This window comes from Saccostrea echinata, unplaced genomic scaffold, assembly GCF_033153115.1.
Source record: "Saccostrea echinata isolate AGI-Se365-2 ecotype Australia unplaced genomic scaffold, CSIRO_AGI_Sech_v1 ptg000023l, whole genome shotgun sequence".
NCBI classification, from domain to species: Eukaryota; Metazoa; Mollusca; class Bivalvia; order Ostreida; family Ostreidae; genus Saccostrea; species Saccostrea echinata.
Window position 1 is genome coordinate 15501233 of NW_026889772.1, and position 21721 is coordinate 15522953.

Below are 21721 nucleotides of genomic sequence, written 5' to 3' on the forward strand. Positions count from 1 at the left end.
TAACATTTGAATCCTTTTACAAAGTACGGGTTGGTTCTAAAGCTGTTGATAAAAGAAAAATTCTTAAGGCTGACCGAAACATATTGCAAAGACTTATTATTGCATACAAAGCAGGAAGGGAGGTTGATTTGGGGCAAATACTGAAGCACGAACTCCTACCAGTGCCTATTTCAATTGCTGATACTAGTGGTTCCTTGAAATCTGGAAACAAATCAGTTCTACAGAATGAAATTCTGAAGGATGTCGAAGTTGGGGCGCGAATTCAACATGAAAGTGATTCATCAGCTCTGATTATAGATGGGCAAGCATTGGTTCAGAGCCTTAGAATGCATGGAATGAAAACATTTGGAGACTTTGCTGACGAGTTTGTTTCAACTGTTTTTAGGAAAGGAAACAATTTCTCTAGAATCGATGTTCTGTTCGATCGCTTCAGGGACCAATCAATAAAATCCGGAACTGGTAATCGCAGAGCAAAAGGGCACCAACCAGTTAGAAGGATTGTTTAAAATCGAGACGTTCCCCTTCCAACTAACTTCGCTACCTTCTTGTCTTTGAACGAAAACAAGAAAGATCTTGCTGCCCTGCTGTCTGAAGAAATAATTCTCCTAGCGCCTATAGGGAAAACCGTTGTTACTGTCGGGGGGGATGTAGATGAAAATAGTGTGAAATGCAATGATGGTATGTTAGAATTGTCTGTGCTAGGGGCCACGCATGAAGAGACAGACACTGGAATAGTGCTTCATGCCATACATTGTTCTCAAGTATCCGCTTGCACCTCTATTGTCATTTTAGCATCCGATACCGATGTCTTATTGCTACTCATATCATTCTTTTCAGAAATAGACAGACACTTGTGGATGATTGCAGGAACCTTTTTAAAGCCAAAAAACATTCCTGTTCATGTTGTTGTCAAGAAAAACTTCTCTTCTTAAGAGTTACGCAAGCATTTGGTAGCATTTCATGCACTGACAGGGTGTGACACAACATCTTATTTCTATGGTATATCAAAAAAATCTTCCATGCGGGTATTCAGAGATAATTCTGAGCTTCTCGAGGGCTTAGGTGAGGGAGAATTAACTGATCAGAAAATCAAAGAGTGTGAAAAGTTTATCCGTAAGTTGTATAACCAAGAAGCGGAGACTACTGACACGGTAAGGAATGTATTATTTGGGAAATCAAAAAGCCCGGAGAATATGCCCCCGGCTAGTGATGCCTTATGCATGCATATAAAGCGAGCACACTACCAAGCCTTGATATGGAGACAGGCAAACATTTGTAAGCCCTTATTACCATGTCCAACTGAAATGGGGTGGAAGTTGGTTGATGGTTGTTTGGTGCCGATACTAATGAATTTAGATCTAATTCCAGAGGTTTGCCTAGATTTGATAGTTTGCAACTGCACAAAAGGTTGTAGAACAGAGAGATGTGGATGCAAACAAGCCAATCTGCAATGTATGGACCTCTGCAAATGCAAAATCTCAAACAAAGAAGAGTGTAGAAATAATAGCTAAAAACAGAGAAAATTCGAACTTTGGGAGAAAACCCCGTAATTTTTTTTTAATGAAAGTGTTCCATTATTAGTTGCTACTTTCATAAATATATCAAATTAATGTTTATATGGTTATTCAAGCATACTTTTCTCGTTGAACGGCAATAGCAAAAATTTTGGAAAAATTTGGTGTCCGCCATTTTGAATCGCCATTTTGACCTTCTTAACGCCATTTTCATGAAGGCAAACATATTTTTTCAGAATCTGCATCCTCAAATTAGGTTAAAAATCCATGCTGGACCAAATAATAATAATTTGCCGTTAGAAGTTTTTTTTTTTATTGTAAATCGGAGCAGACTAAACCAGAAAATGTGTTGTTATTTTTTTTTTTCTAAAAGATCATTACATATTTTGTTTTTAGAAAAAGATAATTCATCATTTACATCAGTTCTAAAATTCAAGATCAATGTTGACTATATAATTCATTGTGCGTATATGACTTAAATTTTCATGTTGCACTTAAATTACAGTATTTCTTAAATATCGATGTTGATCAGATAAAAAACTATTGTTTTTATCAATTATAACACTTTTTTGGGATTATCAAGAAATTTGTGGTTAAATCTGTCAAGAAACGTTGTCATTCCAGTGATTTTACAAAATATTGTTATCAATGAAAAATATAGAGAAAAAATAAAATTATCTTCACTTTTGGCACACATCTGTACATAAACGTATTATTTATGTCTCTGTACTCTGTAATGACACAAAATAATTGATTCAATGAAATGATAATAAATAAATGATTAAATTTAAAAGTTATCACCATTTTTTGTGCGGGAATGTTCTCTATAATGGCTTACAAAATCTTAATGAAACTTTAGTCACCACTCCTAGTTCTGCAGGTATATTTCAAAGTTTGTCGCTTTAGCCATAGAAAGAACAAATAATTTAAGAAATGTTGCTTTCATGTGTTTCTTTTTAAAACTCATTTTTCCTCTCCCGCCCAACATATTTTTGTTATTTAATATTTTTATGTGTTTTATATGGCGATGACTATTTACAAATTAAAAATACAAATTTGCAGTTTCTTGATACGAGTGGCCAAAAAACGTTGTACATAGCTTTTTAAAGCTATAAATTATTCACTTTATGTTTATTTATCTTTATCGGGATTATCAAGTTACAGTTATTGTTTTAAGGTAATGCATATTGTATCATGAGTATTCTGAATAATCCTCTTTGGTGAGATAAAAAACGACCATGTACTTAATTGTACTCCCTTACACACTACATTATTCTTTTTTTTTCAATTATGTACGTTGAAAGTGTCAAATCAGTGTAACGCACTAAGAGAATGTTTAAGAATAAATGTCATAGGGTGGTAGCACTTATAGGAAGAAAGAATGGACGGAATTACTACTTGTATTGATGCCATTACAATATTATCATATATAAAGGTTATATACATGTATATATATAGCAAAGGTGTGTATATATTTCTGTTCTCTTTCTAAATGAAATATATACCAATTGCGCCCCGTTATTAGCAGACCTTTTTTTGTATTCATATGAAGCATAATTTGTCCAAAATCTTTTACGTGAAAAGAAGAAAACACTTGCTGTGGCATTCAACTCGACATTTAGATATATCGACGACGTATTGTCAATTAACAATGGCTATTTCCATTCTTATGTCGATACGATATATCCTGGTGAACTTGAGATAAAAGATACCACAGAGTCTGACACATCTGTTTCATATTTGGATATCTTACTTGAAAAAGACGTTAATGGTTATCTAACAACCAAGCTTTATGATAAACGTGATGACTAACTTTTCAATCGTCAACTTCCCTTACTTATGCAGCAATATACCTTCATCACCTGCATACGGGGTATATATCTCTCAGTTGATTCGATACGCAAGAGCATGCTCTACGTATGTACAATTTCTAAAACGAGGTAAATTATTGACAAACAAGTTGATGAAACAAGAATATCAGCAGCCTCGCTTAAAGTCATCGTAAAGTCACCGTTTCGTAAGTTCTATGGTCGATACAATGACCTTGTCTGCAAATACAATTTATCATTGAGTCAACTGACGTTTTTCACACTAATTGTTAGGCCATTATTTACACACTGAATTGTCGACGGATTTTTCCGTTATTTCCCGATCATGACAAGGAGCACACGGCGGGTGTGACCGGTCGGCAGGGGATGCTCACTCCTCCATGGCACCTGATCCCACCTCTGATGTTTGGAGGTCCATGTTTGCTCTGCTCCTATGTCAGAATCTGAAGTATCTTTTATTTCAAGCTTACCAGGATATATCGTGTTGACATAAGAATGGAAATAACCATTGTTAATTGACAATACATCGTCGATATATCTAAATGTCGAGTTGAAGGCCACAGCAAGTGTTTTCATCTTTTCACCTATAAGATTTTGAACAAATTCTGCTTGATATGAATACAAAAAAAAGGTCTGCTAATAACGGGAAGCAATAAGTACCCATGAAAATTCCAATAGATTGTTGGAAGACTTAGTCTCCAAAACCGCATAGATATTGTCAATCAGAAACTCGAGCATCTTTTTAATATCAACTTCACAGAACTTGTATGTACAATCAGACTGGTTTTTAACAAAGCAATTTTGTAAATGACCAATAACAAGGTAAGTAAATTTACGATTTCCATTTTTATTGAAAAAGCAGCTGTCAGTGATGACAAAAAGCCTGGACTTTCATTGAAAAAAGTAAGAACGGTGTTGTTTTCCTGATAATTATATTTCTGTACGATTTTCGCTTATTTACACCTGCAGTTTTCATAGAAAATTCTGTTTAAAAATAGTGCAAACTTAAGAATGTTTATCTACATATTAATTTTCAATCCCCCCAGCATAACAGCTATTTCAACTTTAACACCTTATTTCAACTCCTTACTCCGCGACTCTAGAGCAGACGCTCTACCACTGCGCCACGCGGGCGACCACTCTCGTTTTGACAATCGGGCATGTACTAAATTACTAATATCCCATAATTTACAAAATTAGAATTAAATCGGGATAATTTGCAGGGTCAAAATTCTGTTCTGATTTCATTCATGTTGATCTAACACAAAAAGTGTGTTTCATTGAAACAATATACAATAAATTGATACCGTTAATATAATTCGGTTCCCTACACCAGTGAAGTTTGCGATTTTCTTTGCAGAAACCCCTTATTTTTCAATTTTCAAATGATTTAAGATTTAAAAATTCTTATGTTATAAAACCTAAAATAAAAAACAATAAAACAAAAAAGTCACAAATGAAGTGTATGTAAATGTTGATTTTATCAAGAAATCTGAGGAAGAAACCGCTGGAGGAAGAATCAGCTAAAGTTATCTCTTAAAAACTATAAATCATAATAATTTCAAGCAGTAATAAGCGATGACGAATTTCATTAAGGTTTCTTAAGTCAGAATTTTATAAGTATGCAATAGACTTTTTTTAAATAAGAGTTGGCATAAGATGCAAGATTTTATTCAAATGCTTCAAATATAAATTGATTGAACAATGATCATTGCAAGTAATTTTTCTTTAAAACTTCAGGCCGTTTTGTCAATTAGCCAGTGATCTGCCTCGTTCCATTCTTGTCCTAATAATGTCTTCCACCATCTGTAATATATATTGTATTTCACATTCCAGTTAATATTGCAATACGACTCTTGTAATAAGTGATAGTCAAATCTCTTCATTATGTAAATAGAAAGATGATTAAAATAAGGGATTTGTAAAACATTTGACATATTAGTAATGTTAAGAGTAAAGACAATTATAATGAAGAGTTTAAACATGATATATCTTCATTGTTATATTTTCATTGTAGACGTGGACAGATACTTACAATGACTACAGCAGACGCCACGCCTGTAGGGGAACTGAGACACAATTTTACAATATTCTCCGTAGTAACAGTGGTAGTTAGAATAACATCTGCGATGATAGTCGCAACGTTTCTGTCCGCCATGATGATAATAGTAAGCTGAAATTAAAAAATGTTGTAGAATTACTATAAAAACCTCCAATCATTTCTATATATTTCAATAGATTGAAAATTTGACTCAAGTGATTAGCGCGTTATTTTTTCATTCATTTTTTTTATTTAATTTATTTATTCGTTTTTTTGTTGTTGTTGTTGTAATAAAAACTAGATTAAAAACAGCAAATCGTTGCTTCTTTTCTGCCTAGTGATTAATCTGTTTATCATGCAGATTCATGCGCTTTTGAATGAGTTCATGAGAAAAAGAATCTTATTTAATATTATTAAGAATCTAATAGAAAAATAAATGGAAGGAAATGTAACTTTTGAAAAATGCAACCGTTAGAGAGATCATATATTGCAGTAATATCTTTTTTCAAACATGGTGTTTGCATATTACAGTGTATCAATTTGCCACCATGAAGACTTCTTGGTCATAATTTGAATAATCAGACCAACACTGCATTAAAATATTTATAAACTGTCATTGAAAAAAAATTAACATTTCATTATTGAGAAATATATATTTCATTACATTTGTATAGTTTAGTTTTTGGAAAAATAAAAAATAATAATTGCATCCTTGGCTCAAAGTAAATTATAGAAAATAATATCCTAAGTAATTCTGACTTGATTTGTTTTACAAAATTGATTATAGTTCTAAAATTGACCAAAAAAAAATTAGATTAACTCTGAAAAAGAAACATAACTTCACGAGAGAGAGAGAGAGAGAGAGAGAGAGAGAGAGAGAGAGAGAGAGAGAGAGAGAAAGAGAATATACTGTAGAAAGTACACTTACCGGTCGTCATGGCCATCAGGCAGAGAACAGTCAATAAAACGAGGAGTTTTCCCATGTTGATTTAGGACACTGCAGATAGCTAGATGATCGAGATTGATGCCTTATATACTGTCAGAGTTCCTACATCCACCAATCAATGCATTTTTAAAGCGATTTCCTTCTTGAATATTTTTTTAAGAAACCTTGAGCAAAAAAGATAAATGAAGTCAATGTTTTGGAAAACCAAATGATAATTATCTAAACCAATTTTTATTTATAATTTATTTTAATTTCATTGACCTTAATAAGGAATGATAATAGCAACCTGACAATCAATTGAAAGATTGAACAGAAAGAGACTACAAATACATGTAAAGACTTTGTAAAAGATTTCGTTAGCTATTTCAAACCTTTAAAATATCGTTGATCATTCAGAGGCAACTAGTTATCAAAGTTTGAAAGACTGAAAGACAACTTTGAGAATTATCTATAATTTTCTGTCTTTCCTGTGTCCAGTTAATTATATAATTTTTACGTATTCTTTAAAAGCTACATTTATTGCCGTTAGTAATGTAATCCCCTTGTTCTGAGCTGTTAAATCTTTATCAGATTTTCAATAAGTTTTTTATAGTATGTTGGAAACTTCACACGATCTTTCACCGAATTTTCCCCCGAAATTGAGAGCGGAATTTTAACCCCACACCATCTCTTCTTTTATATATTTTTTAAAATTTATCTTTTATTTTTTAAACAAATTTTGCTTGCCAATTATTTTTGTTTTTGCTTTTTTAACAATATGTTACAGCCTGATATAGAAATGGAAATATTCGAGAAGATTTTTTTAACTCTACAAAGTCATATTATTACATCGCTCTCTCTCTCTCTCTCTCTCTCTCTCTCTCTCTCTCTCTCTCTCTGTTTGTCTTTTTTACTCTCCAAACGGGCATGGTTAGTAAAAAGCATGTTTCTAAAGTTAATGATGTACTACAAAAATACAATTGCAACATAAATTTAACATATGTGTTAAGCACGTTCATCATTTAGCACTATGTTTACAAACGATATCAAGTTTTGTTATAAATTTATCAAATCTAAAACATATTTCAAATTTCATGTGTTTCAAAATATTCTCTCTCTCTCTCTCTCTCTCTCTCTCTCTCTCTCTCTCTCTCTCTCTCTATATATATATATATATATATATATATATATATATATAAGTCAAGGCTTTTTGGCATCATAGAAAGCTGCTTTTTCAATAAAAACGGAACTTGTCAATTTAAGTACCTCGTCATTAGTCTTTTGTGAATTTTTTTTTATTAAAAACATAGTGCATTCAAATACTCCGAAGTTGATATTAAAGAGTGTTTGAGTTTCTGAATGCCAATATCTAACACCTCTTATGTAGATAATAGCATTAATGGCGATACTGTTTTCTGCAATAATAGCTACCCCTTTTCGAACCCATGTTGATCAAACTCTATCTTGAATCCTTGGGAAATATGAACCAAAATTGATGGTACCTTAACCAATGAAAATTAAATAAAGATTCACGTGGTTTTATTATTATTGCCAGAACAGGTTTTTAAACCTGTGGAATTTTACTTGCCCACTGCCTTTCCATTCTCATTTCCCCCTACTGTTATCATTTGTACTCAGGATTGAAATCTAGATAAATACTGTATTTTTTGTTGTGTATTTTTATTTTGTATTATATACTCTATTGCATCCTTTTCATGTTGAAGTTAATATTCTTGATGTAAAAGTAAAAATCAATTTTTACGAGTTTTTGTTAATGTCACATTTTTATCATATTTAGCTTTTTGTAGGGCCTTATTTGTTGCCATCTTTTTGCTTTTTGTTAGCAGTATATTAATTTTTATAAAGTTTGTGTTTGATCTAGTCAGAACTGAAAATTATTTGTGACCTATTTTCTATGGGGGAAATCAGAACGTATGTGTTCATATCTTGTATAACGTGTATACCTATATGCTCAAAATGTTTGATATTTGCTGATTTTCCCCCTTGTTTGTAAAACTTTATTTTTTGCCATTTACTGTATTTAATAAATTACAATTCTATTCTCACATATAATTGTATAATTGTACATATAATTCTCATTGGTTAAGACACCATCAATTTTGGTTCATATTTCCCAGGGATTCAAGATGGGTTTAATCAACAGGGGTTTAAAAAGGATTAGCTATTATCATACTGCTTGACAATGGGTGCTAGCTGCTGATGTCAAATATTTGAAAACTTGAATTACTTCCATTCAAATGTCAACGTGAAATCCCAGTGAACTCGAAATAAACGATACCACAGATTCTGCCACATTTGTTTCATATTTGGATGTTTTACTGACTATAGGCTCACTAAAAACTAATTTGTATGACAAACTAAATGATTTTAGCTTTTCCATCGTCACTTCTCTACGTAGTTATATTCTAAAGTCTTTATCTTTACCATTTTAGCAAATATGACCCTTCATTGGCTGACGTGTTTCATGCCAATTGTTAGGCCCCTTTGATGGTATACTAAATTTGACTAAGGAATATTCAGTCTACTTCACGGCGGGTGTTACCAGTCGACAGGGGATGATACTCTTCTTAGGCACTTGATCCCAACTTTTGAATTTCCAAGATCTTATTTTATGCCCTGTTTACAGATATGTATTGTTTGTATATTTTTTTTTAGATCGATCACTGCTCGTTATCCTCGTTTTTTTTAATGGAACCTTAAGGTACAGGTATTAGATGGAAAGTAAGGTAATTAGATTCTAATTCAAATGCAGGTCAGTGATTAACTGCTGCTTCAGTCCTTCTCCGGGTAAACATATATCAGATTAAACAAAGTACCTCAGTGATCAGGTTGTTGAGCCCGAAGGAATGCAAGTTAGTTAGCAATTAGATTGTGCTGTTCTTTTTATATTATTGCATGAAAATGTTGTGTCAATAGTTGGGACAGACCACTGAATAAATGCTTTTATATATAAATAGTTGAGATAGGTCAGTGAATAACTGCTGTCAATGCCAGATCAGTGAATAATTGCTGTCAATGACAGGTCAGTGAATAAGTGGTGTCAGTAAATTCTCTACCCTCTCCCTTACTTAACTTGCTTGCTGGCTCAAATGATGAATGATGATAAATACCATGTAAATAACATTTATTGTATTTGGGCAGGCTCTGTTTAACTGATGTCCATATAATTATGTATATGAGTGATAGATTTGTAGTATATGCATGGTTTGGAATCTTCTCTTTTTTCATTTCTCGCAAGCTTTACCTGGGCAGACCAGGGATTAACGGCTGTCATACAGAACTATAACTTGGGTGGTAATTTGTGAGCAGGCTCGCCTTTGATGGCATACGTAAATTGTATATAATGTGGACATTTATTTTTTGGATAAGCCAAACGTTTGCAATAATTTTCTGATAGGGTTTGATTGTCTTGTTTTATAAGTTCTTTTCTCTAGTCGTTTTGGGGGTGGAGGTTCAGACATTTTCATATTTTGCATAACTTACTTTCAGACCTTGTGAGTCTTATCTTCATTTTAATGTAGAATTATTTATATATCATTTATAATATCATTTGAATGAATAAAATTATTTATGTCTATTACGTGGTTTTGTTAAATTTAACAAACTCAGCAAAGACCAGCTTCGGTGAGTTTGATGAGCATTAGAAGACAATAATTTAAGTGTTGGAGAAATATCTTTAGTACTGTTTGACTGTGTTATTCTGGATTTGCACGGGGTGTGAAAACTGTCTACAGGTTAAACATTAAAGATATCAGCTAGTAAATGATTGTTAAGATGAAATTTGTTCACAATGATCTAGCCTTATTATTTTGTACAATTTATACTTCCTTGAGAATAGGCCAATTTTGGGATGAAAAATACACACACACCCAACACACACATTCATACATCCACAACAGGTACAGATATGTGCCAAAAGTGAAGATAATTTTATTTTTTCTATATATATTTCATTGAAAACCGCATATACTAGTAGTTAAATCGCTGGAAATTGGTCAATTTTTGTCCAATTTCATTATTTATTTCAGTACTTCAACCAGAAAATGTGTGGTTATTTTTTTCTTAAAGATTTTTACATGTTTAGTTTTTAGAAAAAGATTCAATGTTGAGTATTTTATTCATTGTGCGTATATGACTTAAATTTTCATGTTGCACTTAAATCAAAATATTTTTTAAATATCGATGCTGATCAGATAAAAAAAAATTATTGTTTTTATCAATTATAACAATTTCTTGGATTATCGAGAATTTGTGGTTAAATTTATCAAGAAACGTTGTCATTCCAGTGGTTTTACAAAATATTGTTTTCAATGAAAAATATGGAGAAAAAAATAAAATTATCTTCACTTTTGACACACATCTGTACATAAACGTATTTTTTATGTCTCTGTACTCTGTAATGATACTAAATAATTGATTCAATGAAATGATAATAAATAAATGATTCAATTTAAAAGTTATAACGATTTCAACTTTAGTATATTTCTGATTGCAAGAAAAATATATTACGGCAACAGTACGCTATATGACCAAGACCTGTATATGAAATTGATAGCTGAATGAAAATAAAACATTTTTTTCTCACTTGAACAAGTAGCCAATGCATAGTTATTTAAAACAGAAATAATTATTTTCTTTTTTTTTATGTACAATCCTAAATATTTAAACTATTTTGCATGAAATGTGCGTTTGCATTATCGATCGTGATCATTCGTAACTTGTAAAATCGCAATCGTGATCGTTTGTGTATCGGTTTAATTAAGCACTGAATTCTTATTTTTGGATGTCGTCGGTCCTATAACACACCTGGCCCTGCCGACATATTGAATACCTCGCGTTAGCGCGGTATGATGATTTGTCAGCACGGCCCGGTGTGTTATAGGACCGACGACATCCAAAAATATGAATTCAATGCTTATATTTACATTCTCTAATTTTCTCTCTTCATAATTGTTTATTTCGTTAATCTTTAAATTTTGAATTTAGCGCCTTTCAGAACTGATGTGCTTAATAGACGTAAGAGCCGTTTGTGACGTTAAAAAGTTAAATAACGCAAATGAACATAGCGAGGGAAAACATTACAAATTAATTTTAAACGCACATTTATTATTATTATTATTATTATTATTATTATTTTAATTAAATTGAGTCAAAATAATATACATTTTGGTGTTCCTAGATATTGAAAATGCAAATAATTCCTAATTTGTATTCTACCGCGCGGTGACAAGGTTTCGCGTGTGTTATAGAGATTTGAACGTCGTAAACTTGTAATGGATTTCATGAAGGAAATTACACTGAATGTAAATATTCGTGCATTGTTCGTGCGGAATCGTTCGCGTAACGTGACCGTTCGTGTATCTTGTCAACAACAACGTTGTAGCCACTATAAATGCACATAGCTTTTTTTTTTTGTTATGGGATAAGTTTTAATGATTGATGAGAGCTGAAAAATGTCAAAGTATTTAACTAAATTTGTTCCATTTTTTCAACATGAAATGTATATTTCTTTTAAATAATTCTTCGCAATAAGATATTGAAATATGTAAAAATTCTTGCGAAGGCTATAGCTTTGAAACATGTACATTTACATTCAGTTCCTTGAATGTTGTTTACAAATGCATACTAAGGTAGCATTGAGATCTTGACAGTTTATCAAAGTTTTCTAAAAGAAAAGAAATTAGGGAAAAAATATTTTTAAAAAAAGAAGAAAAAACCCCAAAATAATCAAAATAACATCTATTTTATTTTGTATAATTCGAAAAAAAAATGTTACTTGGAAAAAGCCAAAGTAAAGGATGGCCATATCAGCAGATTCCTGTTCACTGAGCAGAAAGTCTATAGTAATGGATAATAAAAGGGTGAGTAAAAATTAAAAGCTTTGTCATTTGACTGTGCATAATCTTGAATAAAAATGTTTCAGCGGAAAATTGGGTCCTTTGAAGGGATTTTATCAGGTTTCTTAATTGTTTAAAATTTAATAACTATTATATTTTTACCATATTATCATCTTCCGTTTAATCAGATTGAAAATAGTGTTATCGAAGTGATAAAACGCCCGTAATTTAAGGTCTTTATGGCGTGGTTCTAATAAACTTTTAGATCCACAAAAGCGTTCTCAGAGAACCACGTTTGACAAGTGCATTTGTATTCATGGGAAATGAATTGTTACATAATAGAGATAGATTCTTAACCTTTCCTCATACATATATCAATCATTCCTTTTAAAAAGAATATTAATGAGATAAGTAAACCTTAACCTAAATTAGAAAGACTATTTACCCTCTAATTACATACAGCACAATCTAGATATTGAAAATAGAAATCAAAATCTTGATACATCATTTAATGTCAAATTTTCCTTATTTTTTCATCCTGCTTCTTTATAAACCAATCTGTTTTTATATTCCTTTGAAGTAGAATTCATTTAAAAATTTCTACATAAGAATAAAACTTTTGTTGTTACCATGTTGTTGCATTCAACTCGACTTATAGATATGTCTTTTAATCAATTATCAATAGTTACTTTCATTCATATATCGACTCGATATATCCCAGATAACACGAAAAAAAAAAAACACCACAGTCTGACACATCTGTTTAATATTTGGATATTGTGAAATTTTTTAATCCGGATGTTGTGTATTCCGAAATCTATCTACTACGATGTAAACCTAGTTTCTTCCATTTATTTTAATTGTTTAAAATGTTGCTTAAGCTGTCTAATCCCACCAATTTATTTGCAACCAGTGGTGGAAGGATTAGACAAGTTTTACTGGCATTTTACTGACTATGGACGATAATGGCCAACTAACAACAAAACTGTATGGCAGACGATGAATTCAGCTTTTCCATCGTCAACTTTATTTATGTAGTTATATTCAACTACCACATGACCGTCACGGTAGCGCAGTCGGTAGAGCGCTCGCTCCGTAATCGGAAGTTCGTGAGTTAGAGTCTCGGTGGCGACTGACCTAAGTCGATAAAAATAGGTAGCAACTGTTCCTTCACCAAGGGTTCGGCACGTTGAAGTGAAAGTTGCGGGTCCTTCGGATGAGAGCTTAAAAACTGACCCCCTGTCTCCCAACTTATTCAATACACAAAAGCATGTTCTGACTAGAATTATTTTTAAACCGATGTAGGCTACTGACAAAAAAGTTAATGTTACAGGGATATCAACAACACCATTTTAAAGTTAGCAATTTTCTGTGGTGTTTTAATGTCCTTGTGTGCAAATACAAACCATTGGGTCGTCATTTGTTTGACATATTTCATAGCAATGAAGGCTATTTTTATACTTCATTTTACTATGTATTATTCTGTCTACCTGATCAATACGTAGGGTTCACGGCAAGGGTGACCGTTCAGCATGAGATGCTTACTCCTCCCAGGCACCTATTCCAAGTCTCTGAAAATTCCGGGGGTTCGTGTTTTCTGCCCTGTCCACAAATCTTTGCTCTAACGTTTTTTGAGATCGATCACTCTTCGTTATCCTCACCTTCTTCATAATAAACTTTTAATTCTTTCAAGTTATAGTTTTAGGTATTTTTAAAAATACTTTGATTTTAGATAAAATTCGTTGACATAAATAAACACAGTTTAAAGATGACTGCAATGAATTTATCAGTCAGTCCATACCCAGTGATTGCGTTAAATTTAAATTTTGAATACGTCAATTTATGTATTATATTTATCAGTTAAAATAAGATGCTTGTCTCATTAAATTCAATAATGTTACAGTCGACTTTCTTTATTTTTTTCAATTTGAAATATTTCATATATTTCGAAATGAGCGAAGTTCTAGTTTGAATTTAAATGAGGTTTATCAAATTGATCAAATTTTAGTAACCGAGCACTCTTTATCATTAAAGTTAAAAAAAAATCAAAATTTAAACCTGTCTCTCTTAACAATCTTAAGGTATTATAGTACAATGAGTGTCCACTGGCCATTGTGTTTATGACTTACGCTGTTCTCAAAACATGACAGAATCATAAATCCCAGCTAAATAATGATATTACGATATAATAATCACTAAAAGTAGAATAAGCTTAACAAATAATGATAACAATAAAGAAATTTTACATAGTTTTACATTTTTTTCCCAAATACTCTAGTACTGATTATACAATTCGATACTCAGACCTTTTGACAAACACTCGAGTAACTGGTCACTCGTTGACAAAAAAAATAAATTCAAAAATAGACGGTCATTGGAATTTATTTTTCGAGCATCATTTCGACGCCTTAATTGCGAAACCATAGGTTTGTTTCATTTGATTTATCTTTAAAAATGTCAAGAAACAAATTGATTATTTCTTAAATATTGACTGTAGATATTTTAGGTAGCTTTTTAAAAAGCAACATCAAACATTTAAGCACTTTTGCATGGTTCGCTGGACAGTAATTTATGCAACTATCATAAATCAAAATATTTTAAACGATATGCTTCTAATTGATAAATGAAATGTTTGCATTAAAAATTAATTGTATTCTTTAAAAACATGTTACAATGTAACATGCAGCAAATTCATTTATAGTTAAAATACTTTTTTGAAAGGAAATAAGATTGATTGATTGATTGTATGTTGTTTAACGTCCTATTCGAGAATTTTTCACTCATATAGAGACGTCACCATATACCGGTGAAGGGCTTCAAATTTTTGACCTTTACTCGGCACTCAGGGCCATTGAGCAGTGAGGGATCTTTATCGTGCCAACGCCTGCCGTGACACGGGGCCTCGGTTTTTAAGGTCTCATCCGAAGGACCCGCAACTTTCACTTCAAAGTGCCGAGCGCATGGCGAAGGAACAGTTGCTACCCATTTTTATCGACTTAGGTCAGTCGCGGCCGAGATTCGAACTCACGACCTCCCGATCACGGAGCGAGCGCTCTACCGACTGAGCTACCGTGAACGGTGAAAGGAAATAAGAAGATGCTGAACAATAATTAAGCTCAAAAGTACATTGAAAAAAATTCGAAACAGAGCTAATACGGACCCCTAAAAACAGCAGAGATGAATAAGGTGCCATTGAAGAGTAAGAGAAAAAGTACATTGCAACAATGCAATTTGAGAGCAAATACGGGTCCCTAAAACATCAGAAGTGAATAATGAGCTTTTGGGGAGTAAGCTAAAAAGTACATTGGAACAATACAAATTGGGAGCAGAGCCACTAAAAATCAGAGGTGAATAAGGTGCCATTGGGGAGTAAGGATCCCCTGTCGACCTGTCATACGTGCCGTATGCTCCTTGTCATGTTCGAACAAATGCTGGAATTGTTTTTTGAAGTTTCAACAAAATTGGTTTTTTTTTTAAATCATCTTTTAAAACATTTTGAAAGCATAGAGACATAAATGCCAGCATCAATCTGTTGACTGTGTATATCTTATTTATGATTCTCGTCATAAACGTCGCAAGGGTGATAGAAAATATCTAAGTTGAGTTATGAATGTACAGGCTTCATAACGATTGGCATAACTTTTAAAAAGAGAACTTTTTTGATCAATTTGAAATGTTTCTGTTAAAATTTCTTTCCTCAGAACTAATTCAAAAGTCATTTTCAATTTCATAAAACAGTAATGAATATCAGAAGCGAAAGTTACAAAAATTGATTCGAACAATGAAATATATGGAGATAACGAACAGTATTCAAGCTCAAAAGTCCATTAAACAATACAAAATAGGAGCAGAGCAAACACGGACCTCCAAACATCAGAGGTGGGATCAGGTGCCATGGAGGAGTGAGCATCCCCTGCCGACCGGTCACACCCGCCGTGTGCTCCCTGTCATGATCGGGAAATAAAGGAAAAATCCATCGACAATTCAGTGTGTAAATAATGGCCTAACAATTACTATGAAAAACGTCAGTCAGCATTTGACCCAATCATAAATTGTATTTGCTGACAAGGTCATTGTATCGACCATAGAACTTACGAAATGATAACTTTAAACGAGACAGCTGATATTCTTGTTTCATCAACTTATTTGTCAATAATTTACCTCGTTTTAGAAATTGTACATACGTAGAGCTTTTCAATCCTCAACTTCCCTTACTTATGCAGCAATATACCTTCATCACCGGCATACGGGGTCCATATTTCTCAGTTGATTCGATACGCAAGAGCATGCTTTACGTATGAAAAATTTCTAAAACGAGGTAAATTATTGACAAACAAGTTGATGAAACAAGGATATCAACAATCTCGTTTAAAGTCATCATTTCGTAAGTTCTATGGTCGATACAATGACCTTGTCAGCAAATACAATCTTTCATCAAGTAAAATGCTGACTGACTTTTTTTCATACTAATTGTTAGGCCATTATTTACAAACTGATTTGTCGACGGATTTTTCCTTTATTTCCCGATCATGACAAGGAGCACGCGGCGGGTGTGACAGGTCTGCAGGGGATGCTCACTCCTCCATGTTATTTGATCCCACCTCTGATGCCTTAGAGGTTCGTGTTTGCTCTGCTCCTATTTCGTAATGTTTAATGGACTTTTGAGCTCGAATACTGTTCGTTATCTCCATATATTCCATATGTTCGTTAATAATGCAGAAATATGTGCTAAGTCTTATGCTTAGTATACAAAAAAGATCTTTATACTCAAGGAAAGAAATACGGTTATTAAGCATATAGATAGAGGATATTCAATGTTTTGTACTTGGATTTTTTTTTATTTTTTCACGAGTGCGAAGAACGAGTGAAAATATAAAAAAAAATTTCCTGTCTCACGAGTGAAATAAATTCCATATCCAACTACATAATATTGAATTTTCTTTTTATTACATTTTCTTTGATTTTCCCTTTGCCTCTGTCTTTTCTTAAAACAGTGCCATAGGCTGTGATATTATAGTTGAGCGGTTGAAACCTTAGCAATTATGAGATTGAAAACATTGTAACATGGATTTTAGCAAATTGATTTTTATTTATAAAGAACATTTAGCGACATATTTTGGGAAGAAATGGGCATTTTAGTCTCAATAAAACGGTTTAGTTACTATCCCTACCTTATGACAGGTCAGAATTTATTTTTTTAATTACTTTGATATCCTTTCATATTGTGAGAGAATATCACTTTTATTCAATGAATAAATCACAGTATTTCACTGTTGAAATTGTAATAGAACAGCATATTTATTTCTTAATGAACATTTCTTATATAAATATTACAATGCTTCAATCATCATCTACCTTGCCATAATTAAAAAAAACTTACAAGCTGGACTTTGGTGTCAAAAACAGACATAAGCCAATAAGCAAATAAATATATTTGAGTGAAATTAGACGATAATTCTATTTTTAAACATTAATGGTATTTTAATTTTAGTTAAGGTTTAGTTTAGTCAAATTTCTGTGAAATTTATATATGCTTTGATATAAACTATATCCTGATTGATTTTTATATGTTCTGTGCTGTATGTTTAGTTCAGATGTTATTAAACATTCTGCACAATTATAAATGTATAAAGATGTCTTGTACATTACATAAATCATTGAGGAGGAAATTATCAATTACAAACTGCAGATGAGATCTTTGTTTTTCATTTGAGAACATCAAATGTAAATCAATCTAGTTTGATATCAAACCCGATAAAAAATACACCGTCAAAAAAAGACTACCAAGCCTAAATCTATACCAAGCCCTAACAAAATAGAAGTAAAGAAGAAACTTAAGACATACTTTGATACGGCATAAAAGAAGTGTCAATGAAATGTGGATTCTTAAAAAAAAATCAAAGAACCTTTAGAAAATTTTAAATTGCATCTTTAAGAAAAAATAGTAACATCAGGAAGTATGACTTTTCAATACTTTATAACTCCCCCCAGGCTTTATAAAGGACTAGGTTTTTTGGCATCACACACAACTACTTTTTTTCAATTAACATGGAACACGAAAATTTTCACATATCTTATGATTGGTCGTGTGGTTCTACACACATAACTTAAAATTGAGTCTAAAAATGCTGGAGTGCCTCATGGACAATATTTGTGTAATGATTAATTCATAAGGTCATTCTGTCTGAGAGGCAAACATTAGAAATAATATATCTTTTAAAAATGTTCATTACCCTCATTCCCTCTGTATTAAATGATTTGTTCTACTTGACTTATTTTTTAACATAATTTGCTTTTTGTTTTCTAACATCGATATCATCAACTAGTGAATGTCACTATTTCCTTCAGTTTACTTTAGACACAAATAATTAATGTAATACTGCCCTTGCAAATTCCCTCAGTCTCTTTTTTTATTACATTTTTTTAAGCTAAAAAAAATCAACATATGATCAACACTTTCTTTTTATCCAGTAAAACAGATTTTTTTATCCTGTTTTTATTAATAATTTCTCATAGGGAATAAACTTGTAATATCTTGAAAACATCCTTTCTAGCAACTAATGCAATTTATCTTGTCTCATGACATTCAGATGCAATATTTCAAGGTGATTAACTGTCACAAACAAATGAAATAAATCCTATTATACTTTGACACAAAATTGAATAAAATTTTAGGCATTTTAGTCATGATTCGTCATATTCATATGCAAGCATCCTTAATTTAATTGTATAGATTCCAGATTGTTAAAATTGTAGAATTGGGACCACAGTGATTGATCAAAGTTAACATGAGACTTAATAGGAGCAATCTTAAAAAAATCTTCTCATGAACAAATAGGCCTGATAAGTCCTATAAAGACGGTAAAAACATTATTTAATGTTCGGAAGCAATTATGTCCAATTTTATGAAAAAACTGTAAGCAGGTAACACAATCACAAGTACTATAAATCTCAATATATTTTTCCGATCAATTCAACATGTCCAGTGTAGGGAGCACCACTTGTTATAATAAAGTACAAATAAAGTACAAGTCCACATGTGGACCCTGGTAAGATGTGAAAAAATGAAGATTCAAATTAAGCATAATTTTTCATCTCACATCACCAATCGATATCTAAACCATAAGATTCAACAAATTTTAACGCTGAACTTCATGTATATACAAAGAGCAAAGCAAACAAAATGGTAAGGGTGGTACGGGTTAGTCGACATTCGTGATTTTATATTTGAGGACATGCATTCATTTTAAATCCTTTGTTTACTGTCAGCCTAACATTGTGCAAACTTTTGCCAAAGACAAAAGATGCATAATGCATTTAGAACAATTGTGTGAAATTAGGAAATTTGCACAACATTAGGCTTGTAGTAAAAATATTTTTAAAATGTATGAAAAGTTTGATGTGTTTCCTATAGCAAACGAGAGATCTTTACCTATGAGACCTATATTGAACCCACGTGTGGAATAAATTATTTTAAATAGTCACGTGAGTTCTACCCAAGTAAACATTCCTCAAAGTTGCTCATTGTAAACACAGCCACGTTTTATATCGTTCGGCAAAGCCGCCGCTTTAGAGATGATTATATGCATTTACTTTTATGAAAGAACGGGGGGATTAAGAGAGATTTATAGTGTCAATATACATAAAAATATCAAACATTTCTAACATTCATAAGATACAAAAAAAATTGTAGAGTTATAACTGAATACAATAAATTACATGCATGTGCATATATTTGATATCAATTTAACTCATTAAAACTTCAAAGCTTGTTTCCAGTGGGGTTCTTAAAAATACAAATAAAAAAAATAAATAATGAAATATGTGGAGAAAACGAACAGTATTCGAGCTCAAAAGTCCATTTAACATTACAAAATAGGAGCAGGGCAAACACGGACCTCTTAGACATCAGACGTGGGATCAAGTGCCATGGAGGAGTGAGCATCCCCTGCCGACCAGTCACACCCGCCGCGTGCTCTTTGTCATGATCGGGAAATAACGGAAAAATCCGTCGACAATTCAGTGTGTAAATAATGGCCTAACAATTACTATGAAAAACGTCAGTCAGCATTTGACTTAATGATAGATTGTATTTGCTGACAAGGTCATTGTATCGACCATAGAACTTACGAAATGATGACTTTAAACGAGACTGTTGATATCCTTGTTTCATCAACTTGTTTGTCAATAACTTACCTTGTTTTAGAAATTGTTCGTACGTAGAGCATGCTCTTGCATCAACTGACTCTCGAATCAACTGATGAGAGATATAAGCCCCGTATGCAGCTGATAAGGGTATATTGCTGCACAGGTAAGGGAAGTTGAGGATTGAAAAGTTAAAGTCATCACGTTTATCATAAAGCCTTGTTGTTAGATTACCATTAACGTATATTTCTAATAAAATATCCAAATTTGAAACAGTTGTATCAGACTCTGTGGTATCTTTTATCTCAAGCACACAGGGATATATCGTGTAGACATAAGAATGGAAATAGCCATTGTTAATTGACAATACGTCGTCGATATATCTAAATGTCGAGTTGAAGGCCAAAGCAAGTGTTTTCTCATAAAAGATTTTGAACAAATTCTGCTTCATATAAATACAAAAATAGGTCTGCTAATAACGGGGTGCAATTGGTACCCATGGGAATTCCAATAGATTGTTAGAAGACCTGATCTCCAAAAACCACATAGATATTGTCAATCAGAAACTCGAGTATCTTTTTAATGTCAACTTCAAAGTACTTATGTGTACAATCCCATTGTTTTTAACAAAGTAATTTTGCAATTGACCAATGACAAGGTAAGTAAAATTGCGAGTTCCATTTTTATTGAAAAAGCAGCTGTCAACGATGTCAGAAAGTCTGGACTTAAATTTATCGTGGGGAATAGTTGTATATATAGTTGAAAAGTCGTACGTTTTTATGTTGTTTATTTTGGTAAATTTTTTTTATTTCAAATGTTCCAAAAGTTCCTAGGAATTTTTTAGTATCCACATCTGATTTACACTACTTCTCGAATATATTGTTGCACAGTACTCTTGAAGTTTCTCCATCACTACTGATAGTATATTATCTTAATCCACAATTATTTCAAGTTAATTATTACAACACTAAATGAAAATGATTTGCACAAACATTTTGACATTAATCGATCTAAAAAAAAAAAAAAAAAAAAAAACACAAACAATACAAATATGTGAACAGACCGCTGGGAATTCCAAGGGTGGGATCAGCTGCCTGGGGGGGGGGGGGGAGAAAACATCCCTTGTCGACTGGTCACACCCGCCATGAGCCTTATGCAATTATCAGGTAGACGGAATATTACGTAGTCACTTAGTATAAAAACAAAGGCCTAACAATATTGACTGAGGCGAATAATAAGCCATATTCACCATCGAAAGAGTCCATAACTGTTTTATTATATAGTCCGGATTTAAATTGATAAGACATTGAAGGTTGCATGAAGACACTTTATTCATTAACGAATTTCTATAAGTCATAAGTCTCAATGTCTTATTCGTTAAATTCAGACTATGTAATAGAACAATTATT

At 32.3% G+C, this 21721-nt stretch overlaps 1 long non-coding RNA gene across 1 annotated transcript; it reads right to left on the minus strand.

Moving 5' to 3' along the window:
• Positions 1 to 4998: 4998 nt before the first annotated feature.
• Positions 4999 to 6409, minus strand: LOC133191534 (uncharacterized). The gene is made up of 3 exons (XR_009721723.1): positions 6313 to 6409; positions 5379 to 5516; positions 4999 to 5149 (listed from the first exon to the last, which is right to left on the minus strand). It is a non-coding gene; the product is annotated as an uncharacterized LOC133191534 (long non-coding RNA).
• Between the last annotated feature and the right edge of the window lie 15312 nt (positions 6410 to 21721).